Consider the following 24,610-nt stretch of genomic DNA (forward strand, 5'->3'; position numbering starts at 1 on the left):
TAGCTCATTCGAAACGATTAGAGTCAATTTCAAGACTTTAATTTCGATTTCTTACAAAAGCTACTGTATGGCTTCAGAAAGCTTGGTATATAGTCTACAAACCATATTGAATTTTGGAGCTTTTTCAACCAAAAACATTAAATCAACAAAACCTTAAAACAAACTGAACTAAACTCAATCAGTGCTCTGTATCTGCCTGAACTCATGGTCAACCACAGTCATTAATTATGTGTTACACACATTTATCCACGCCCCATGAGGCCTTGCGTCAAAAGTGGGCGCGTCTTCCGGTTCGAAGTAAACAAGCGAGACGTGATACTCATTCATTCGACTATCGATTAACCATTAATATCTATACTAAAATGTATAATTTAATTTGTTTAACTTTTTATCAGTTAAAAATGCAATGATACAAAAATTCAGCGTGATTCAGCTAAACTTGAAGATATGCGCTGCGGTGCTCTCGACTGCCGCTGTGAGCTGGCGTTTCTTTAAACAGAGAGCCTCGTTTGTTCCTAAATAATAATAAAAATGAATCATGTTAAATAAAACCGAAATCGCGATACTCAGATCCACGAACCTGTGTCGCAGTCAGGGAAGGCAGAATCACGACACACCCCTTCAACTCCCAGAGACATCCTTCCCATCCAGATCCAATATAGCTACCATATCTTTACTATTTGTATTATTTGAAGTTAACATTACAAAATACGTAGACTACACCACAAAACTAGTTGAGGATACATTTTTTTTTTTTAAATTGGGCGCTTCCAGCATTATGGACTTGACATTTGCTGTCAAAACCTGAAATTTCAATTCTCCGAAAATGCATTTAGGCTTTTGAAACCTCTGTTTATATATATATATATATATATATATATATATATATATATATATATATATATATATATATATATATCATCCTCCATTAATAAATGAGTTCAAACATTAGAAAAATATAACACATGCATTTTAGATTTAATATTGAGGGAAATACACATGAAGGATATGACAGAAAAATCTTCAAATTTTAGAAAGCACGAGCCTTTATTTAAAGTTAATTTCGTTTTGTATTAATTGCATCTGAAGAGTTCAGATGCAAAAGCCTCTAAATGCCATTTGAAATTTTCTTCTTTAATGATGATTTTTATCAAGCTTGTATATTTAAGTTCAGTGATTTCACTTAAATGGCAATGATAATTACCTATTAATTGTTATTTAAGTGAAATTACTGAACTTAAATATACAAGTTTGATAAAAATCATCATTAAAGAAGAAAATTTCAAATGGCATTTAGAGGCTTTTGCATCTGAACTCTTCATCTTAATTTTAATCAATGTTTCATCTACAAATTACCTGGATTTAAAGTTCCCCTTCTTCGTGATCCCATGTTTCAAACTTTAGTTAGTGTGTAATGTCGTTGTTAGAGTATAAATAATATCTGTAAAATTATAAAGCTCAAAGTTCAATGCCAAGAAAGATATTTTATTTAACAGAAGTAGCCTTCATCGAACGGCCCGTTTGGACTACATCCCTCTACTTCCTTCTTTAATGACGTCAGTAGAACATTTTTTTGACTAACGTTCGGTCCGCCTACAGGAATGCTCCCTCAACTCCCTCAACTCGCGCACTTCCTATAACTTACTGTGTTTACTAAGCTCTTACAGTGATTTTCTGAAGGAAAACTGACGCTTCATCTTTTGTGTGATGTACAATAAACTTTATTAAACTCATCAGTATATGTTTGATCATCATTCGGACCTGGTCCGAAACAGCAGACTTGTAGGCTATTAATAAATAATGGATAACTACAACAGATGACAAATACGTTACAATAACCGTAATTAAACTACTGTATACCTGTTCCATCTCGCACTTTGACTCTGTAGGCATTATTGTCCGACTCGAAATGAACACTGTTACTATGAGTTTCTGATATTATCATCATTTCGAGACTGAGCGCAAGCTCATAAAGCTCCGCCCCCTGTCCCGGCAGCAGCAGCTCATTTGGATTTAAGGGCACACACTAAAACAGCACGTTTTTCTGAGCCCCCAAAAAATGATAATTTAAACATGCTGTAAAAAAATGATCTGTTGGGTATTTTGAGCTGAAACTTCACACACACATTATGGGGACATCAGAGACTTATTTTACATCTTGTGAATAGGGGCATAATACAGGACCTTTAATAAATATGGCAGACAATAATCAAGACACGGAGGCGCCGGCGCCTGAACTGCAGCTTGTCACATAAATTAATCGAAACTCAGGATAGCCTACTTGCCTCACAGACCTGAGAAATATATATAGCCTATATATTATATTATATTATATATAGTATGAAATGTTTACTGTGTGTCATTCATGTTCTGAAAATGTGGCTTCACAGTAGCCTTCACTTAAAATCTGTAGTCCAAGATTGTTGGCTAATAAAATGTGCCACTGAATTAGTTTAGTCCAGTTATAGGACTATGTACAACCTCTGAAAAACACCTAGCCTCTTCGCTAAATAGCACACAAAATACCATTGGTATGCTACTTCTGCTACCGCCTGACCGGAAGTTGCACCCACTTTATTTTTTACAGTAGCGCCCCCAGAAACAGGTGGATAGAATTTGGGTGTGAACATTGATATCCATGTGGCAGCGATCAAAATGTGTTTTGACACTTGTATTGTTTCGTTATAATGTTACGCCAGTAGGTGGCGACAAGAGACTGTTCAATTAATTGAATCATTCATTCATTCACAAACACTGATCCATCCAATAATGAAACAAGTCTTTATGAATGAGACATTGACTCATTCATGCATTTTTTTCCAAATAAACTGAAGCAATGAACATTTCATCAGAACCTCTGGTAAATTACGTGTTATTTTGTTTAGTTGTGTAATGTTTTTTCCTTAGAATCGTGGGAGAATCTCAATCTCACGAACCCGAAGCCCAAAGTTCACTTCTCGGAGTACGCACACAGAAAGCCGCTTGGAGAACGGTATCACTGTCGAGGCTTAAACAATTATAACTCTATTATAATGAATTAACTCTATTATTCTATCTATTTCAGCCCATTCTCACCCCCAAGGCGTCACTTAACTGACGCCTTGGGAAGCATTTGGACATGTTTCAATATCTGACGCTTTAGGCGCCCTTTAGCGTCAGTTAGATGACGGCCTAGGATCGCGTGTACCCTACCCCCACCCCACACCTAAACCTAACCGCGTCCTCTAACTGACGCTTTCCTTTAGCTTTCCTTTTCCTTTCCTGACGCTAAAGGGCGCCTAAAACGTCAAATATTGAAGCATGGTCAAAGGTGACGCCTTGGGGTGAGAATGCGTTGTCTATTTATAAAACTCATGAAGTTTCGCAACAGTAGCTTGCATTTTAAGACGATCACAGATCAAGCTGACGTGGATGTTCAGTTCAGGCTTTAAGGGAGGAACAAAACCACACGGATGTGAAGGAAAGAAATGCAGAAAAACAAAAATGTGAATTTTGATTGCATGGTGACATGGTGATAAAATTTGTTATCTTTGGGTGAACTATTCATTTAACCTCTAAATTTAGAGTGCATTGTGCAGCTGCCCTTTCACTGCTGAGCCACGGTGGCAACATTTCAATGAGCACACACATACACATACTAAAAAAAAAGGTTAATCAGTTACCTACCGAGGCCTGAGTGAACAAAGGTCCCATTTTAGCCGCGGGTGGAGCACACAAGTGTCTCTCTCTCTCTCTTCCTGTACGACTAACTGTGTGTGCATGTCTGAATAAAGCTGTGATATGAGTCTACATGAGAAAGTTATGCAAGAACTGACAGATGGAAAGCATAGACTATACAAACTATCAATTCACAACACACACACACACTCATTAGAGAAAGACAGAATGAGAAAGCAGCTGTCACACCGCTTGTGATGACAGCAGTGCTCGAGGAATAGAAATTTGTTTGTGTGATTAAGCATTAGAGCTGCGTGATTAATCGTTAAAGATTGCGTTCTCGATTCAAACACCCACGCAATCTCGTCCCAAAATGACAACAATTCAGATCTGCGTTTGCATTGCCGCTGACCCAGAGAAAGCAGTTGTCATTGTGCAGGACGAGGCCGAGGGACGTGATATAATGAACGACACCTGTGAGACGCAGCGGTCTCGCATCTCTCAAGGAGGAGCGGCGACAGTGAAGATCAAGAGAGGAACAGGCCTGATTTGTGGATTTATTTTATTAAACTTGAACGCTCGCCGGTTCCCACCTCCTTCTTCCCATAACAACTGAACCTCATTACAGTCATGTATAGGTATGAAACAGTCTTTTCAACATCAACATTATACAAGTTTATAGTTCGGATATAAACACTGATGTCAACATAAGCAATCAAAATAGAATTAATTCCCTTTTGAAAGTAACTTGGTGCCTCAAATACGATAGTATCAATGACTACGTTTACATGCAGTCAATAACCCATTCAAAACCGGGATATTAGCAATAACTGGGCCGCGAACGGCCATGTAAACACCGGCAAAAACCGAATATGCTCATATCCCGGATTTTAAAAACCGGGATATTATACCTGGGCTACCCCTTTTCTAATCCGAATTTTTAGTCATGTAAAGGCGTATCGGAATAGCCCCATAGTGATTTGTGTTCTGTGCATGTTCTATTCGCAAGGAATCTTGGTCTTTTGAGTAGAGAAACTTCTCGGTGCATACAAAAATCCGCGTGCAGTATACCGGAAGTAAACATGGCGAGACGCTGCACAGCATACTTTTGGAGCGAGCTCAGTAACGTTACCAGCATCAAAGCGCAAACAAAGGCGATCGCTATCTGCCCGAACTATTCATTATCCGCGTGCTGCTGTTGTTTTTGTCTTTGGATACAGGAAGAAGAATCGGAAATGACGCATATTGCGTCTTAAGTTTGTCCGTACGTCTAGAAGCTAACCGCGCGTCATCGTTTACATCGGGATATTGCAATTCCATGTACAGTATACAGGAGAAACTCTCTCTGCTCACGCATGTAAACGGGTTATTCCTAATGTTTCAGAAACCTGAATAGTGACATTAACCCGGCCATAACCCGAAAATTGGCTGCATGTAAACGTAGTCTATGGCCGTTTCTCAATATGCGTACTTGTCTGTACTTGTGTTCTTGTGGACTTGTGAAACGTCATCAGTCGCTGCCGAAGTACTGTTCCAATTCAAAGTTCGCATCTAGCCAAGTCCACTTCAAATCCCCGGATGTGTTCTTGATCCGCCCCGTTTACCGAGGATGCATCGAGAGGTGACTTGTGTGGACTTGAGATAGCCAGGTAACCCAGAATGCACCTCGCACCAACCAGCAAGCGTCAATGGGAGAGGAGAAAATCCGCGAAATATCAAAATACTACTGTTATTGAGTCATGAAATGTAACTTTAAGAGTGTTTCAGGCGAGAATGTGGTTGTTTAAATCTCAAATCTGTAGTTTATTTATAAAGATAGCGCCTATATTGTAAAATGCATCTGACGTTTTCGGAGTTCTGACATCCAAGCCTTCAGCGGACACTCAGCGAGATCAACCCCGACTGGAACAGCTTATCCTCGGCTAGTGCTTCTGACGTTTGCCGCCGGCTCTGATCTCTCTAGTCTAGTGGATAAACCTTGACGTATAACTCGTCTTGTGTATAAGTCTATCTTTGGTCTCATTAAACTATAATTTGTTCCATGGCGCAAAAAAAAAAAAAATACAAAAATAGTTTTTAAGGTTTCATAGCTATTTTTTTATATTGTCTTCACTATATGAACAATAAAATAAAATGACATAACCCTGTCTCTGTTTGATAAATGTCAATAAAAATCCAATGTTTCATATTTTTAAAATGAAAACAAAAAGATCATGTGCATTTTGTTATAAATATGCATGTTCATTTTGTTATAATGCATGTAGCCTATATGCAGTGAAGAGAATCGCGTTGCCTGAACCACATGGCCATTAGGCTATTACAGGCTATGTTGTTTTTTGTTAATGAAGAGTCAGAGGGGTGTTTTATAACATATTTCGTCTTATTGTTGACGAAAAGATGCAGAGTTGTAGCAAATTCCGTTTTATTGTTGCCTAAAATATAGAGTAGAGCGTGCTGAGTGACGCGATCAAGTACGCTCTGTTCCATTTGCAGAAGAACCGGACTTGCGTCCTCGCATCCTCGGGAGTTCGTTCTCCAGAGTCGAACTTGCAAGTCTGAACTACCAAGGACGCAAGTCCGAAGTCTGCGTACTTGGTATTGAGAAACGGCCAATGACATTTTTAACCAGTAGGTGGCGACACATGACTATTAAAAAATGTATTAATCATTGAATCATCCATTTAAGAGATTAGTTAAAAAACGCTGATTCATCCAGTGATGGAACAAGTGAGTCATTGAATCACTCATTCAACCCGATTTTTAAAGAGTAACTAAACACTTAACCAACTTTTTTTAGTTAATGATCTGTAAGAATGGATCTTTATTAATACCAGTCATTGATTCGAGTAACTTTTATGGCATTTGTTTATAAAGTGTTCTATTTCTACAATATATGGTGTAAAAACGTCTTAGTGCTGCCCTCTTCAGGTTGAACGGTGGCTACTAGGGCTGGGTATTGAAACAAATTTCACAATTCGATTCGATTTCGATTCACAAGCTTGCAATTCGATTCGATTTCGATTACGATTCGATTCAATATTGATTATTTTGGATATCAGTTACAATAAATGGCAATTTTTCTCAAAGGAATCAAATCTCTTAACTAATGCTGTAAACTATAGGAGTCTAATTGTAGCCTACTAGGCTTCATTAACCTAATACGAAGGCAATAATGAACTGTTTTGTAGCTATACAAACACTTAAATTACACTTTTGTTGATTTTTATAATAAGAAGATTATATGAAATATAAACATTTAAATGGTGGCTGTCATAAAAACTTGCCAGATTTACTCAAATGCATTAAATATTGAAGAAGATAACGAGTTTATGTGGGTTTTCTGAGGTAAATATGACGATACATGACATTGATTACAAGCTGTTTAACTGACGTCTTTCCACGGTTGAAACTCTGATTGAGCGAATGAATGTGACATGATACGGATTTCGATAAGTTGTACTCTATCTTTAACACACTTTCAGATGCTCATTCATGTTTATTTCGCGCTGTAACTGGTATTATTAAGCCGGAAGAGAGATCAGCGCTGCTGCTTCTCTTGACCTGCGCCAGAGCGATCTCACGCCACAGCGCCAAAACGCTATTTATGTTTTTGAATTTCTAAAGAAAATGGACGTAATTTGAAAATTGAGACTTTGTTTCATATCAATAGTAACAAAGGACAAAGATTACGATCTTTTGGATGCGCGCAGTCGCGATACAATGTCTCATTCATTCAAACGAAGCAGGATGACTAATCGATTCTTGAGATTTAAGAATCGATATCGGTTTGTAAAAATGAGAATCGATTAATATCGAGAAATCGATATTTATTACCCAGCCCTAGTGGCTACTGCAGTTGAATTTTCCTATTGGATGTTTGCGGTTGTACGTGACACAGCGGTTGTTGGTGACGTAGGCAAGTTCCATACAAAGAGATGCGTCTCAGGTGCACGCCCCCCTCCGCTGGGCTCTGCCCACTTTTCCAGCATTTTTCAAATATTTCCAGTGGGTGGAGTCAGGCTCTGACCAGGGGTTTAGTTACCCTTTAAAAATGAGTTATTCAGATTAATTAGAAGAACATTTTAAATAGACTGCAGCATTGACATTTCTTTTTTTATCAGAACTTCTAGTAAATGACGTGTTATTTTGTTTAGTTGTCTGTTCAGAGTCGTAGGAGAATCGTGATCTCTGTTTGAAAAAACAAAACAACAACAATCGTGATTCTTAATTCATCCAGAAACGAGCAGCTCTATTAGGCATCACGTCTTTTTTATTGCGTTTTGCATGACGACTCAAATTTAACATTGGACATCATAAGGATCAGTATTGGGGACGATTAAGCATGTTTATAACTGATCGGTATCGGCTATCCTAAGCGATGCTTTATTCTGTTGCAGGACACACATGTTCGAACTTCTGTGTTTAACTTATTTGATCCACACACTATTAATGAATCACTCGAAAATAATTTTTTTTACCGTTTCCTTGTGTCTGCGTTGCTATGGGATGCACTTGCTGCTTTTGACAGATTCTGACATTGCGAGCTTCATGCATTATAGCCTATATGCATTATAGTTATATAATGTCTAACTATATAAAAACATTTGTACTCTGCCTTTCAGCTGATAAAAAAATTATTGTTCTTTTAAATACTGTGTCTAAAAATTGTTATTTAGTCCCTTCCAGAAAAAAATCTTTATTTTACATCATGTCATTTAAATTCAACATCACTGAGGCCAAAGGCAGCAGGCATCATGCAGATCACTATTTTAGAAACAGTTCTGACCAAGACCAACTAAAATCCAACAAAATAAACAATGAACAAATCAAATATAAAACAACATAAAATTAGATAGACAGTCTTATATATTAAGAATATATTAAAAACCAAAAACTTTCATATTTTTAGAAAGGATGTGAATTAAAACAACCCCAGCAGGTTAAACAACAACAGATCAGTTCTGTTAAATTAACATTTTATCCATTTGTTTTCTGACGGGGAACACATGGAATGAATCACCGCTCCACATTTTGATTGACAGCTGTCACAGCCTACTAGTGATCGTGCTTACTCCTTTCTTTTCAACCATTGGATAGGATATAAAACACGGCTGTTGTATTTGTATTTATGACGAAGCGCTGTTAAATAGAGGTGAAAAACTATGCCGCAAAAATAATAAATAAAATCCTTTATGGCTGTCAAACGATTAATCGCAATTAATCGCATCCAAAATAAAAGTTTGTGTTTACATAATATATGTGGGTGCACTGTGTATAAATATTTTGTGTGTGTATATATATATATATATATATATATATATACACACACATGCATGTATATTTAAAAAAATATATTATTTATATATAAAATATTTATATTTATATATAAATCTATATACAGTATATACATGAAATTATTTCTTAAATATATACAAGCATATGTGTGTGTATAATGTATATATATATAATTATACACAGTGCACCCACATATATTATGTAAACACAAACTTTTATTTTGGATGCGATTAATTGCGATTAATTGTTTGAAAGCCCTAAAATCCTTTCTTAAAAAGGCAAAAGATATTTTTTTCTAATTAATTATAATTATAATTACTTATTAATTATAATTATAAATCTATTATAAGATTAATTAATATTATTAATTAATATATTAATTAATTATTAATATATTATAAGATAAATTAATTTCTTAATTTGATAATTAAAAACCAACAGACTGATGAAAATGTGGGACATTTCCTCCGGGACAAGGGGTGAAAATGCTGTGCGGTACAACGCAAAGCGAGACGGGTGGTCACCCTAGTTTTAGTGCAGCTTCAAAGATCTCTACACAACCCCAGCTGAGGAAGAAACCATCAGTAATTTTCTTAAAAAAAAAAAAAAATATTAATGTACTTTTTAGCTACAAATTCTCATCTTGTACTTCATGCATTATGTAATCACACTGGGAAGGTCAGGCTGACAAAGGCGAGAAAAGGTGGAGTAGGGTGTAAAACTTCACCTCATTTACTCCTCCAACTGCAAAATGGTCCGACATCATTGTTTTACCGTTGGATTTGTAAACACTAAGTCGGTACTTCCGTCTACATCACACATGTCCTTTCAACATGATTACGTAATTTGTGGTGCATCTGCAATCTAGTGCAAGACGAGCATTTGTGGTTAAAAAGTAAATGTTTTTTTTTCTAGATAAGACTCTTATTCCTCGGCTGGGATCGTGTAGAGATCTTTGAAGCTGCACTGAAACTGACATTTAAACCTTCAACCTTTCAATCCACGTTGAAGTCACTATATAAAGAAAAATCCTTGAATGTTTTCCTCAAAAACCTTACTTTATTTTCGAATGAAGAGAGAAAGACATGAATATCTTGGAAGACGTGGGGGTGAGTAAATTATCAGGAATTTTAAATTTAAATCCACTTTTTTTTCATTCCACTACTCAATAGTGACAGATGCCCCTATTTTGCATTTGAGCCCCTGAGAAACACTCTGTGCGTCCCTGTACACTGGATTGATTTTAATCACTTTAATGTACTTGAAGTGTGCACCAAGTATTAGCAAAATGCAAGTATAGAACTGGAACTTGATATTGTCAGTCAGATACTAAATATTCAATGACTTGGATATGGGGCACAGGAAACTTGACCAGAAAAGGGGCTTAAAATAGACAGCAAGCAAAGTATACATGTGTGTGTGTGTGTGTGTCAGTGTGTGTTCACGTGAAATATTAGCACACTTTCAAATTTCTTACTCGGTCAAATTACAAAGATAAGCCTCTTGATCCTTCAAACACATGCAAAATAGGCACTTACAAAAGCACCTCAACACACACACACACACACACGCTTGTAATCACTTCCCAAAGCATATTCAACATAGTAAAGACTCAAATCAATAGTATCTGCTCTAACACTTTTCTCCTCTCTTCCATCTATTCTCTTGGTATGTTTCACTCCCTCCTTTCCCGTTTCTCGAAACTGCATTCTTGAGCGTGTCCCGACTCGTGTGCAGGGAACTGTAGGAATCCAGGTACGGGCACGCTTCCCGCTCTGTTCACTGCAGCAGATCCCACAAGTGCACAGGTGTGCATACAGGTGTTACAATGCGCATACGCATGGAGATCAGGTCTGTAGACGACAACGCAATTCAGCTGTTATCAAAGAGAAGAGACAACTGTGCAAATGTGATGCCACATGCGAATTGAAGAAAGCGTGGTGTGAAGGCTTGCATGACTCAATTAAAACGATCACTCATACATCGCAGCTCATTTCCACAGGAAATGAGCGCAGATGTCTTGAACTGACTGTCCTGACACCAACTGATCAAATTATGGGCACAAACACCGGAGCAGAGACAATTTAAAACGAAAGCATAACCACTTTCTGACACTTGTGTCACTCGAGTAGAAACCTGTTTTGACAGTTCCAAAAATGTTTAAATCATGCCACAAATGGCCATATTTTATCCAAGAAAAGGCAGCTCTGTAGAACTCAACACATCCAGTCACTACGACTCATTTAGGAGTTTTAATCGGAGGCTCTTACTGAAACAGATAAGACAGGACTGGAGCAGAGCGGGATAGGTTTGCACTGTGGATTGTGGAAACCTCCCCTCCTGAAAGAACATCAGTGACTCACACTTCTAACAAGGCTTGATGACATCTTAATGCAACCGAATAGTCTGAACACGGAAAACTCAAAGGAACATCTTCTCCGTTTTAAGTATTGTCTACTGTAGTGTTCGATGCTAGAATTTCTAACTTAGATATGATACCTTGAATAATATTGATATTCAATACCATTTTCAACACAATGCGGAAATCTGCCTTGTATATAAATTATATATACATTTTTTTATTTATTAAAATAATAAAAACAATTTTTACAAAACAGACAGGTAAACAGCCAACAAATTAAAACCAAATAGATAAATTGCAAACAATAACACAAATAAATACAATAGAATAATGAGACAAATGGAATAAACATGGCTTTAAGTTTTTTAGGTGGGTCTAACTTTAGTAATGCTACAATTAAAGAGCAGAAGCGATTTACTCTTTGTCTTTTGTTCTTTGATTAACATGACAAACAGCGGCAGGTTTATTAGACCGTTGTCACTTTAAAGGGATAGTTCACTTTGAAATTCATTTTTGGTATGTTTTAGCTTTCCTCAAGTGCATCCAAGATGTAGGTGTCTTTGTTTCCACAGTAGTTTAGATTTTTATATTTTTAGGTCAAACCGTTCTTGTCTGTCAGTCATATAATGCAGGTCTATGGTCACCACCTCAAAAAGCATGCACAGAGAAGTCCAAATTAAACATGATTCAATGACTCGTAAATGTAAGTACACATTGATGGCCTAAGACACGAAACGAGCGGTTTGTGTGAGAAAACAAACAGTATTTATATAATTTTTACCTCTTGTAATCACAGCCACGTCCAAGTGATCTGAGGGCGTGTGCACTTTGTGACTGTGCTTACAAGAGGTAAAATGATATAAATACTGTTCATTTTCTCACACAAACCGCTCGTTTCATGTCTTAGGCCATCAATGTGTACTTACATTTACGAGTCATTAAATCATGTTTAATTTGGACTTCTCTGAGCATGCTCTTTGAGGTGGACCCCATAGACCTCCATTATCTGACTAACACAAACGGTTTGACAGAAAAATATCAAAATTGAATATACTGTGGAAACAAAGACACCTATATCGTGGATGCAATTGAGGCAAGCTAAAACATATCAAAAATTTATTTCAAAGTGAACTATCCCTTTAAGGCTATGTTTACACAACAACGATATGCTTAAAACTGAAATATGTTGTTCCTTTGAGTTTTCCACTTACAGACATCGTCAAAACAATCCCGATTCACTCAGATCCGCGAAAACGACTAAAATCACTGCATTCCTCTCTGACAGGCCATTAGATGGCGATGAAACACTGTAGACTGAACACGTAATACGCATGTGCATGACGTCATCGTCTTTAGAGATCTACACTTTTGTTGTTTATGCAGAGACCGTTTTCAAAAACTTGCACTTAGAAACCCATTTTCAAAAGTTAGCGTTTACAGATGTTTACGCAGTTGTCGTGTAAACAAATGCAGAAAACGCATCTAAAGTTTTACGTTTCTCGTTGAAAACGGTGTCGAGTAAACTGCCCCTAAAGCTTAAGCACAGAATTGTTATACAACATGCGTTTTTTCTCAACTATTTATTTCTAATATTGACTGTTTACGTGAATGCTCGCCATGACGGGCATTTTAGCCTAATTTTGTGTGTATTTGACCATTTAAGCCAAATAAGCCAAGAACTAAATTTGGTACTCGCGAGCTGTCTGAGAGGTGGCTTTATGAGAGCGTCATTTAAAAAGATCAGTGGTGCACGCTCTTTTGGTGTGAGCGCGAAACCTACAATTATGCGCAATGCTTCAGGACCCAACACTATTCAACTGGAGTGAACGACACAGGTAAGCGATGGGAGGAGTGTGTTTGTCAAACTGTCCCCGTCGGAGAGGAGAGAGAGCGAGAACGCAGCTGGTATTGGTGTATCGAAATATCACGCCACTAAGAGGAACTCTACCTTTTTCAAATCGATTGGGTCATTCTGTGTCAAATCAAACAAATTTTCGAAACTTTCCCTGAAATTTTTTATTTGATTTTTTATGAACAAGACAAGACAAAATTTGTTTGACAAGACAAGACAAATGCAAATAGTGATGACAGCCAAAATATAAAATGTTATGGAGGATGAATATTTATTGAGTAATCCACACTTTTGTGGAATTTTCACCCAAGATTTGGAGCCAAATTACATATAATTGTAGTCATTTGGTAAAATACACAAAATTCGAAATCCCAGAGATATGGGGATCTCAATGTGAATTAAACGTTTTACAGTACATTGCATACAGCTGATACTTTTTTCTTTTAAAGAGGATTGTCTGAAGAACAACAAATAATGTTTGAAACTAGAAATGTTTCCCTCTTGAAAACAGTTGCATTGAACATTTCTGTCTAACTGCCACAAAAATGATCTTTTCCCAAGTTTGCGTGCCTGTAACTCTAGAAGTATTAAAGATTTATATTCGTTTCCCCATTTTTGAACAGTCAGTCATCATTGGCATATAATGCAGCAAAGATTGCTAAAGTCAACAGATTTCTAAAGTCATTTTCACCCCCGTCTAGAACAAAATATTGGATTACTCATCTAATATTGATCCATGTATATATACTGAATAATGACGGCACGAATGACCCTATTGCATTTTAACTATTATGTAATCTTTAAGGAAAATGAACCTTGCCTATGTACCGTTTATGTACATTTCAGAACAAAAATGGGAAGTACAAATGAGAACATGTGTTTCACAACAAATATGTTGGATACATTGTTTCATTTTATATAGCATGCAAGTGCTAAATTACTATGAATATGAAATACATGTCAAGTTCACTCTCTGTGACCTAGAGTTTTAGATTAGCCAATTACACTCTTATGGCTATTGAGCTGAAAGGATTCACTTAGTTATCTTCTTCATCTTTGTCATTTTTTTTTTTTTAATTTCTAATCCCCGACAGTATTACATAGACACATAGACTAGGTGGAGCAGGGTCACTTCCAGGATTACATTAGAGTTAATCAGCATCGAATTACTAACTATTGGCAAGGTTTTATCTACAATGACTAACAGAATTACAAAACCTACCATTATCCAAAAGGATTCTGCACAGCCTATGTAATTTGATTCAAAGGCAGAGCAAGTTATTACATTTTGATGAAAGACTGTAATGAAAGACAAACTTTTTTTTTCTTTACGATAACATGCGGAATATGACCACAAGTGTATTAAAGGGTCAATTTTGTTGACATTTGATATTGTTATTGTTTCTAAAACATTACAGCATTAAAGATTCTTAATGCTAACTGGCTCTCCAATACATAATCTGCTCTTTAAATCATACAGTCCGCCATGGGAGTTTATGTTGTGTGTGTCTGTCCCCATTTCTAAGTAAAAATGTTTTCCTGCGCCTCTAAAACAAACACACACACTGTGCTCTCACATGACTGAGAGAATCAGCCCATTCACTGGCCCTGTCACCACAGTGACCTCTCTTCTGACTGTGTGCGAGTGTGTGTGGGCATCCCAAAGTGTTTGTGTCCCCTGACTGATGACATCACAGTCTGCCACCAAAGTCTCTCTGAAGCTCCGGTCACATGTGTGTGTGTGAGGGCCAAGAAGAACAACTCACAAAAAACACATTTGTCTTACACACACACACACAAACATTCTATCTGACTGAAGATGACCTTTCATGTGTTCAGAAAAACAAAATTCTCGCAAAACATCCGTAATGAAAATGGTGGTTGTAACCATGGAAGCCACTGAGGTTCGGTCGATGACAGACTTTGAATGTCAGAACGACCAAACCAACATTCGAGATGCTCAAATGACGTAAAATCATGTGAGGTTTTTTGTTGCGCATCAAAGGATTCATTCAGTAAATGTGTTTCCATCGTCGTTTATGCGCATGTCCTCTTATCGGATAAAAAAACGTACCTGCGTCAACAGAGCGCATACACTTTTATCCACATTTTTAGAATTTGTATGCATACGATAGTGTGATTGCACTGTAAAAACAAAATGTTTTAGTACAGTCAACTTGTCTTGGATGTTTAAGTCATTTCAACTTAAATTACATTAAAATGACAAAATGGCTGAATCTTGTAGCCAATAGCCCCACTTTTGAACTTATTTTGCATTCCACACAATATGGAAATCAGAATATTTTCTACTGCAATGGGAAACAACTATGTTGATTGAATCGCCACCACCTTGGGAATGACATCAAACTGAAGACGGTGTTGACCTGCCTTGAACGTCCGACCTGGAGAGCCTCTCCAGTAGTGTCTTCCAAGACCTGGAGAACCTCTCCTGTGGAATATTTTTAAGAATTCCAAGTTCAGATTAGTCTGGACTAAGATCCAGAAAGTTCTTTTCATTTGTATGTAGAATATGCACAGGGTTGGAGAACGGCCTGTGGGCGTGTCCTGAGGTTCATTGCTCATGTCCATATGCGTGTTGAGTCATAGTTTAGCCCAGTATTATGCCATCGCATCCGTCTATGGCACAAACAACTAAAGCCGTGCCTCTCTGTCCAGTAAACACACGTTTATGTCCAGTCAGGTAAACTTGTCATCCAAGCAATCCTACATTTTAACGAGTGGCCGTAATGGATATATCACAATCCATTGTTTAATGATAGAACTTTGATTCTTAAACTTAAAAATAAGAGCTCTTTTTTAAAAGCCATGTTTAATAGGCAAGTGAAAGCGTTCAAAAGTAACCAAACAGATGTCAACTCTGCATCTGAATGGTCAATACTCCAAATCTATAGAATGTCTGAAACTTATAAACAGAAACATGCTACTTCTACGTTTTTATATAAAAAGAAATACATATAATTGACGCAGGATGGAGCACTAAAGCGCTTCTCCATGTGTCATGTTTGCAGTCTAAGCGCATCCGACGACATATTATTAACAAATAAATAACATCGAGGCGGCGAGATCAATGCAATGTAACACAAATCTACGCCACTCATTGCAAAACACACGAGACACCACAGAACACGAAACACTTCCCAGCACAGAACGCTCACCTTTAGAATAGATTATCCCACCGGAATGGAATGTCCGACGCCAGTTCTGTGGGATTCGCGGAAACTGAACGTTCGAAGTTGGGTTGAACTCCCCAAAACACCATCGGACAGGTTTCAATCACAGTAAGAAGACACAAGCAAGGTCTTCTTCTCCTTCAAATGTCCAGTGCAGTCTTCCACTCGACAGGTGAACAGCTCTAGTCCTCTTCCTGCTTCTTTCCGCAGTCTGACTGAGTGAAACAAGCGATCGGTCGGGGATTTTTTTCTCCCTGTTTGCTTTGCGCTCCCCCCCTTTCCACACGCAACCGCTATTTTGTCAACAGTTCGCTGACACACGAACTTCTGAGCCGTGATTTCACCCGGAAATAGACATAATGTAATGCTATGACAACTTACGCAGTCGTGAATATTTTTAATGTCGTGTGAATATCTCCTCGCAGACAGACTAGGCCCGGCGAACTGTATGCATACTCTCACACTCGACTAAAGCACGATTCCTCAGGGATGAGATGACGAGGAGGGTGCTCTGGACGTAAACACTATACGTACATTTACAAATTTGGTAAAATTTTCCCTTTTTTCCCCTTAACAACACTAATTTTTTAAGGAACGACTATTTTAACGGATTGTTGTTGTTCTTATTTTCAGTGTTCTTTAATACTTAGCCTACTGACTATTTTTTTAAATATTCTATTTTTTTTATTAATGAGCGAAATTAGCAAATAAGTTTCACTCGGGTATTTTAACGAGCGAGTTTAAAAAAAATCCATGTTATGCTATTTTTCCTTATTTAGTTGCTGAAGCAGGACCTGTTACGCTTGCGTTGTGTTTGTGTTTGTGTGGTGTCTGCAGACATCTAGTGCTGATGGCGGGTAGTGCAAGTTTGCATCAGTGTGTGTCGTTTTGGGGTGAGAAAATGTCAAATTGTCACGTTCTAAAAACAATTTGCTCTTTGGATTCATGTTGGGCCAAATAAGGGTGATTGGGACAGTTTTTGAATTTCCACCATGTTCAAGGTTTATTGCCATACATTAAAAACGTAATTTCTGTAATACTGAAGATGTGAACATGAAACAAGTTTATATTATAGTGAAAGGATGCTTGCTTGACCCTTAATGTAAACTGAGCCAAAACCCCTTTGGCTGATGGGGATGGGACGTTTTAAGTGATAGGGACAGCTGGACATCTTATCCTTGATTTATGATATAAAATCCTTGATATACATCTTATCCTTGATTTACCCCATACTTTGATATCATTTCAAATGCAAGGTTTTCTTTTTCTGTTCATCATTATTAAGAGTCTATGTTTATTTCTGTTATTTCTCAATCATAAATACATCCGCAATACATAAAATACAACAAAGCATAATCGAGATAAAAGAAGACTTTAGAAAGTGTAAACGAGTAAGAAAAATGGTTGAGGTCCAACATTTTTTAAAGAATTAAAATGAATAATAATAATTAAAAAAACATTTGGATGAAGTGATGGCTGATCCCATCCCCAATAAACTGTTTATCAAACATATTTAACCTGCAAACCTTTGATGAAATAAATGGTGTATTATTACTGCAACAAAATTTCTATAGTCAGAATTGGGTTGTTTAATTTTAGTTGTTTTATTTCAGCTTGTTTGGGTGGATGGGACAAAAAACAACAAACATTAAATGAACACATCTTACTGATTTAGTTGTGCATCATTTTCATGTTTCCATGTAAAATATTAGTTATGATATACAATTTTACAAGTTTATGACCTCATTATGAAAACTATAGCTAAAGCGTATGTCACCTTCCTCACCTCATGATGTCACAGTGATGAAGCTCTACAGTGCTGATGCGGTCTCACAGTCAGCTAGGGCTTTATCTTCACACACTAAGCCAGAAGATAAACTATCGCGTCCCATTTGACCTTATGTCCCAATCACCCTTAATTCTACAGTTATCTGAATGAATTAACTTTATTAAGTGGTTTCCAGTATTCAGAAATAACCTTTTCCCCATTCCGGCCATTATCCTGAAGTGTCCCTGTTGTATCATTAGATGTGTTGGACAGACTGTCTCATTTCTCATAGATTACTGGTTGTGCTGGTGTTTCTTGAATCCTGCCGGCTGACGCAGTCACTGTCCGTCATGTTTCAGTTAGGAATGATCAGAGCTGAGTTCTCCTGATAAGCCTTTCCAAACATTCCCGGAACATTCTCCAGCCATTCCTGTGGTGAGGCGAGGCAGAAATAGGACAGCCGGAGGAGATCAGGTTTCAAAGCTTAAACCCGCTTTCACTCAGATGACTGTGTGCGTGCGTGTGTGTGTGTGTGTGTGTGTGTGTGTGATCAGTAAGATTTTTTATGTTTTTTTTAAAAGAAGTCTCTTCTGCTCACCAAGGCTGTATTTTATTGATTAAAAATACCTAAAAAACCCCAGTAATATTGTGAAATATTATTACAATCTTGAACAGCTGTTTTCTATAAGTGTTTAATTTTATTCCTGTGATAAAAGCTGAATTTTCAGCATCATTACTCCAGTCTTCATGAAGTGTCACATGATCCTTCAGAAATCACTCTAATATGATGATTTGATGCTCAAAAAACATTTCTTATTATTATCAATGTTGAAAACAGTTATTTACATTTTTATTTCAGGATTCTTTGATGAATAAAAAGTTCAAAATAACAGCATTTATCTGAAAAGCTTTTGTAACATTAAACACTACCGTTCAAAACTCTTATAGAAAAAAGGGTTCATCGGGGTTCCCCAAAGAACCTTTTATGCTAAAAAAGGTTCTATAATGACAAGAAAAAATCTTTTGGCAAAAAGGTTCTTTATAGGCTATTATTCATTCATATATTACATTATTCTGCAACATTGTATTATTACATTTTAATCATGCTGATTTTTGGAGGAGAAAACCTGAAATGGCACTCTTCGTGTGATATTGATTACTACAAAAAACTACAAAAAATGATAGAAATATATACATTTTCTAACCCCCATATCTTGAATTTTGTGATCATTCACATGCATTCATAAATATATTTTAGGGTCTTGATGTTTGTCAATAATATGAAACATTTAATCCGGAAAGGACAAAACAAATGATAATGAATGAACCCAAAAGGCTCCATATAGAACCCTTTTCCTGGTTACACAGAACCCTAAATGGTTCTAATTATTGAACCCTTCAAAAAGAGTTCTGTATAGAACCTTTTAGGGGTTCCAAATACGTAGCGCTGATAGAACCTTTTCTTCTAAGTGTGTGGGGTCAGTAACAATTTTTATTTATTCTTTTGGTGGGAGAAAATAAAATAAATCAATACTTTTATTCATCAAGGATGAGTTAAATTGATCAAAGGTTACAGTAAAGCCATTTATAATGTCACAAAATATTCCATTTCAAGTAAATGCTGTTCTTTTAAAGTTTATATTCATCAAAGAATTAGATTTTTTTTACACTGTTTTCAGCATCAATTCATCATATACGAGTGATTTCTGAAGGATCATGTGACACTGAATGATGATGATAAATTCAGCTTTGATCACAGGAATAAATTACATTTTAAAATATATAAAAATAGAAAACAGTTATTTTAAATTGTAACAATATTTAACAATATTATTATTTATTTTTCTTTCTCAAATAAATACAGCTTTGGTGAGCAGAAGAGACTTCTTTCAACAAAAAAAAACAAAAAAAAAACAAAAAAAAAAAAACAAAAAAAAACAGTATTTATTTAGGGAATGATCACATGTAGCTATTATTATTATTATTATTATTATTATTATTATTCATTGCAACCATCAAGTGTGTTGTTGACGTCTGCCAGTTATGCGACGGTTCAGGGCTGCAATGCGTCACTCACTGGTTCACATTAGAGGAGTGCAGCCGCGGACAGCATGCTTGCATTATTCACCCATTCCATCCTTATTCCATTAAGCGTCCCGTCAACGGGACCCGAACCGGCCCGACTCCTAATCTCATCAGCTGTAACGACACACACATGCCACTTGAAAGGATCCCCCATGCCTAGGCGTGTAATTATGGATATCATAATATAATCATTTGTTTAATTGTGAACCTTGGCCAAGAGGTATGTAATTGCTTGAAAGGGCATTTTTTGCTTCTTAATTAGATTTAGAAGCAAAGCTTTGAGATCTCAAGTGTCAACAATCTCATCCCAAGACGTCATCTGACTGACCATACGTTAAGACCCGACGTTTTAGGGTACCCCGATGACGATCCTAGGCGGGGAGGTTTAGGTCTGGGGTAGGGTTAGGAATAGATAGGCTCATCTAACTGACGTTTAATGGTACCCTGAAACGTCGGATGTTGACGTAGGCCTATGTTCAAAAACGTCGGTTAGAAGACGTCTTCTTGGGATTAATCACTGAGGATGTGAAACTCCACACGAGTGAAAGAGAAGCGGAGATAAAGACGGGACATCTTCACCATCAACCTGCAGATGAGATCGTTGTTGGATTTTTTTGTGGCTTGAGTTAGGGTTTTTTGTTGTCCGCTAGAGTAGCCTACAATATTTATATTAAATATTAATTTCGAATAGGGATGTTAGTAGATCCTGGATGTTGTCATAAAGTTTTGCTGATTCAAATTCATGGGATGTTAATGGTATCGCATTCCTTCTATTTTGCTGCTGTGGATAAACATAATCTGCTATCTAAGAATAAATAATTAGTATTAAAAAAGTCTCTTCGGCTCACTGCATTTATTTGATTAAAAAAATAATAAATAAAAGTTGCAATATTGTTAAATATGATGAGGCAACGATGATCCTTCAGAAATCACATAATATGATGATTTAATGCTTAAAAAAACATTAATTATTATTATAAATTTTAAAAACAGTGTAAAAAAAATCGGATTCTTTGATAAATAGAAAGTTCAAAATAACAGCATTTATTTGAAATTGAATCTTTGTGACATTATAAATGTCTTTACTGTAACGTTTTTATCAATTAACTCATCCTTGATGAATAGAAGTAGATTTATTTTATTTTCTCACACCAAAATGTATTAATTTAATAAAAACTACTGACCCCACAATTTTGAACTGTAGTGTTTAACGTTACAAAAGATTTTATTTCAGATCTTGCTGTTCTTCTGAACTTTCTATTCATCAAATAATCCTGAAATAAAAATGTAAAAAACTGTTTTAAACATTGATAATAATCAGAAATGTTTCTTGATCATCAAATCATCAAATTAGAGTGATTTCTGAAGGATCATGTGACACTGAAGATGAGAGTAATAATGATGAAAATACAGCTTTGATCACAGGAATAAAATTACATTTTTTCTATAAATTCACATATAAATCAGCTGTTTAAAATTTTTATATTTCACAGTATTACTGTTTTTTTTTTTTTGTATTTTTAACCAAATAGATGCAGTTGGTGAGCAGAAGAGATAGTGTAAATATACAAGACTATATTGTAAAAGTGCTATAAATAAGGGTGACTTGACTATTAACGCTTCTAACAGGGAGATGCCATGATTATATTTAATGTATTTTTTTTTTTCTAAAAAAAAAAAAAAAATCTGGCATGCATAATGTTAAATAATACACAAATGCATGATAGCATCTGAGTGACCTTGGCCACCCGGGGTCATCTTGAGGTCTCTGCGTGATCTAGCAAGAATCTCCTTCATTATCTATAATGGGGAAAATGACACATCACTTATTTTTAGCTGACCGTTTTTTAACATCATTAGGACATCTGCACGTCCTTTCTCGCCCATACAAAACTGTGTGTACATTTCCTATTTATAAACGACTGTGGAGTATCATAATACACCCCAATAACAATTCTGGCATGCTTCTAGTGTCATCTATTGTTCATCAAAGCCAATAACAGAAAACATCACGTAGGGTGAATCTTCACTCCATGTCCAAATGAAAAAGGAGGAAAACGAAAAAATGAAATCACTCAGCTCAACTGACCAAATTATTTTGGATTCAGACAAAAATCATGTGCTTCGTAACAATGGCCGGATTTTGTGCAAATCAAATCTTTGGCTATTTTCCTGTGTATGGCAAACACAGCTGACCCCTCTCCTCTGTTCAATGGGCGCGCGCGGGGCGAGGTGCGCTCGTGCAAACCACTGCTGTCCAGCTGAAACCTTTCCCAACAATCTTGGGAATTCAATTGTGTGCCCGAGCAGTGGGAAACCGACAACCCGTGTTGACACTAGAGGCCAGGTCAGTCTGAGGAAACCTCAGGATTACCGCACACTCGCGGAACCGTGAGCGCGAGATTAACGCGCGCGCGCGCGCGTGTGTGTGTTCTCACGCGCCTCTGAGTCAAATGCTGTATATATGATCAAAGAAGAACAATTTGTCCTCATTCGTATTGGTGGATTTCATTCTGTCCGCAACAAACCCACGACCTCATAACAAGGATGCAATATATCCTTAATTCAGAATTAATTCGAAGGAAGTGCATGTCACAAAACATTTACTTTCCAAATGTAATTGTAGCCTATATAAAAATCTTACTTACTCACACATGTCCCATGTGTACAATGTAATATAAACCTGTACATAAACACACGCACATCTGTTAGACTTTTGGATCCTCGCCACTGTCACCTTTGGCATTTTGCTTAGTTGGGGACACTCAATGCCTATTATATTTGATCTTGAGCTGGACGTCACTGTTTTCTCTAGAGCTATATACTGTGTATATATATATATATATATATATATATATATATGTGTGTGTGTGTGTGTGTGTGTGTGTGTGTGCGTGCGTGCGTGCGTGTGTGTGTGTGTGTGTGTGTGTGTGTGTGTGTGTGTGTGAACTAAATTAATAACAAAAATGAAGCATCACTGAATTTACTTCAACTTCTAGATCTGCTCTACCAGAAACCAACTCTGTTGCTTTATTTTCCTGTTATCACTGTGAAAGCTGCTTTGAAACAATCTCTATATAAATAAATAAAAAGGTGACTTGTTGACCCAGCCACATTTATACCGAAAGCATCCAGAATGTATTTCAAATATGAATTCAAATGAGTAATAGGCATGCAGCACAAGTAAGGCACTGGTAGGCTATCACTCCGGTGTTTATCACCATTTTAGCACAAAGATGAGCATTTCTAATTTTTTTTTTTTTTGACGACGTCCGCTGTAAATCCCACAATCCCCCGCGCGAGTGTGTGGAACAGCTTCTTTAGAAAATGCGTTCCTCCGTTTAATTTGCAGCGAACCCTCATTCATCTCATCATCTGAACCATATTAGGCCTACTCCTCATTGCACTTCATTATGTAGCCTCATATGCCTTCTTTAAACTTAATGTTATCTTAAAATAGGCATTTGATAAATGAATTATTAGTAGGCTAAATTAATTAGGCCTACACTGATTTCAGACAAATAGCCTATACAAACAAAGCAGACAAATGAAATTCACAGGGAATGGAGGCAAACGTGTAGTGTCATGAAGCGCTGAAATAACGCGGCTTTCCCATAAACCGGTATAAATAGGCTTACTCATCATTTAGCTAATTGATAGAAAAGATTAAAGAATTTTTTTTAATAATAAGCTCAAGCTGTCAAACCATCCAAAATAAAAGTTGTGTTTATATGTGGGTGCACTGTGTATAATTATTTTATATATAGGCTATAAATACACACACATGCTTGTATATATTTAAGAAATATTTTCATTTACTGTAGGCTATATAGATTAAGATATAATTTATATTATATATAAATATTTTTAAATATAAATAATATTTTTTTTCTTAAATGTATGTATATATATATATATATATATATATATATATATATATATATATATATATATATAATTATACACAGTGCACCCAATATATTATGTAAACATACACTTTTATTTTGGATGCGATTAATCGCGATTAGTTGAGATCATTTAACGAGCTTCATTGACATGTTTCTCCCGTTTTCGTCAGACTGCAGAGCCATTGGTGCGTTTTCACCTTAAAACAAGATATTCACTTCCTCTGAATGTCATGTTATGTAACAATCATACCAATTTGTGGTAAGGACTAGTTCGCTGAAATCAGTGTAAACCTATTATTAGACTTCTAATTAATTTAGTCGTATTTTAATTTAGTTTTGAATTAATTGTATTATTGATTTAAAGAAATGTGAATATATAAATTATAATAGGCTAGGCTACATATTTTCTGAAGGTAGTTCAGTTTCCTGATAGTATATCCTATGTGATGTAATGCAGCAGGTGTCCTGCAGGGGGCTGCAGGTGTCCGTCTT

At 36.4% G+C, this 24,610-nt stretch overlaps 1 protein-coding gene across 2 annotated transcripts in view; it reads right to left on the reverse strand.

Moving 5' to 3' along the window:
* pik3cb (phosphatidylinositol-4,5-bisphosphate 3-kinase, catalytic subunit beta) overlaps window positions 1-16,829 on the reverse strand; it is an 87,790-nt gene extending 70,961 nt beyond the window's left edge. The window contains exon 1 of one of the 2 annotated variants that reach the window (XM_039654198.2): window positions 16,343-16,829. The gene's annotated coding sequence lies outside the window, so the exon portion shown is untranslated. The remainder of the gene's footprint in view (window positions 1-16,342) is intronic. The other variant, XM_039654197.2, reaches the window with a different exon arrangement.
* Window positions 16,830-24,610: the final 7,781 nt, after the last annotated feature.

This window comes from Pimephales promelas, chromosome 16 (genome assembly GCF_988280905.1).
Source record: "Pimephales promelas chromosome 16, fPimPro1.hap1.1, whole genome shotgun sequence".
Taxonomy (NCBI): Eukaryota; Metazoa; Chordata; class Actinopteri; order Cypriniformes; family Leuciscidae; genus Pimephales; species Pimephales promelas.